The sequence below is a fragment of the Bos grunniens genome, chromosome 18, assembly GCF_055505025.1.
Source record: "Bos grunniens cultivar Pamir isolate PY7600 chromosome 18, Bosgru_T2T1.0, whole genome shotgun sequence".
Taxonomy (NCBI): domain Eukaryota; kingdom Metazoa; phylum Chordata; class Mammalia; order Artiodactyla; family Bovidae; genus Bos; species Bos grunniens.
The window spans coordinates 14,889,318-14,890,861 of record NC_141182.1 but is presented as its reverse complement, the minus strand read 5'-3'; positions in this window follow the sequence as shown (position 1 = coordinate 14,890,861).

Below are 1,544 nucleotides of genomic sequence, written 5' to 3'. Positions count from 1 at the left end.
GTCTCGCGGACCAGTGTCTTCCTTTCCAGCTGACACTAGAGCTCAGGGGTGAGGGCTGGGCAGGGGCAGGGGGCTGGCTGCTCTAGGAACCTCCAAGAGCTCTGTGCTCTGGTCCTCCCCCAGCTGAAGCCTCTGGGGGCTCCACTGTGACACACGGGGGGCTAGCATTTGGCTCTGTCCCCACAAGCCCAGGCTGGAAGAGGCAGCCCCAAAAGACTCCTCCCAGCCCAGGGCAGGATCTGGGGAGGCAGCCAGCAGGAAGGGCCAGTCTGTGAGTAGAAGAGTAAGAAGAGAGCAGGCAATTCCTCCCACAGGGTGGAGCCTCCCTGAGCAGACACTCTCAGCCAGGCCTCAGCCCAGGTGCTCAGCCAGATGAAGGGAGCTGAGGAGACAGGAGGGGGTGAGGGGACAGGGCCCACACGCAGGGGCGCTATCACCAGGGGTGTGCCCTGGACCTGGGGAGGGGCAGCACCCCAGGCTTGGGACAACATAGGGCTTTCCTGAGATGAGGGAGCATCCTACCTCCATCAGAAGGTCCCAGAACAGGCCCCTGCAGGGTCCCCAGCAGTTCAGCACAGAGGCTAAATGGTGGAGGCTGCAATACAGGGCAAGCCCCAGAGACAAGAATATCAACAATACATGTTCTACAAAGAGCAAAGTTGAAAGTGTTTGTCCCAAGTTGGAAATTCTATTTTTGAGGCAAACATACCAAACGATGTGGAAAATTTCATCCCCAAGGCCCTGTATGTAGGCTGGGCTGGCAACAGGGGGGAACATGGGGTGGCACCCCTTCACTCACTGTCAGCCCAGAATGCCTGTCCCCCCATCCCTTCAAGGCAGGAACTGCTGCTACCATCATGACTCTGAAGACTCCAGCCCCCTGGCTGTGTGCTGGGGACCTGTGGGGCCATTTCCACTAACCCCAGCTCCCTGGAACCGGGCCCTAGTCTCGCTCCAGGTCCAACCAGACAACTGCCGGCCTCAGCCCAAGAGCTTAGCTGCACCCCCAGGGGCTGTCCTGTCCAGAGTCACCTTCTGGATTCTAACAAAACCAGGCCACCAGGAACAGCTTCCCAGAGACATGCCAGCAACAAAGCCCCACCCTGAGAAAACGGCAACCCCTCCCCCTCAGGTTCAGACCCCTAAGCCGCCCCCCACCCTGGCCATAAGGCTGTGGGAGTCCTGAACTCCATCCGTGAGAACCAGCTAGCTTTCCACTACCCAAACTGCCATTCCCTAGATTCTGGGCTTACACACTTCTGCTGAACCTCACAACCTGAGGGCTTCTGAACTGGGCCTTCTCTCCCTGAGGCAGGTGAGGGCACTTGCAGTGACCAGGTCGCAGCTCCCCTCGGTGGAAGGGTGCCTGCAAGGAGCAGGAAGCCCATGGTCTTCAAGGACCCTGATTGGAAGAAAGCTGTTTGCGGGTTCTGCTGCTGCTGCTAAGTCACTTCAGTCGTGTCCGACTCTATGCGACCCCATAGACGGCAGCCCACCAGGCTCCCCCGTCCCTGGGATTCTCCAGGCAAGAACACTGGAGTGGC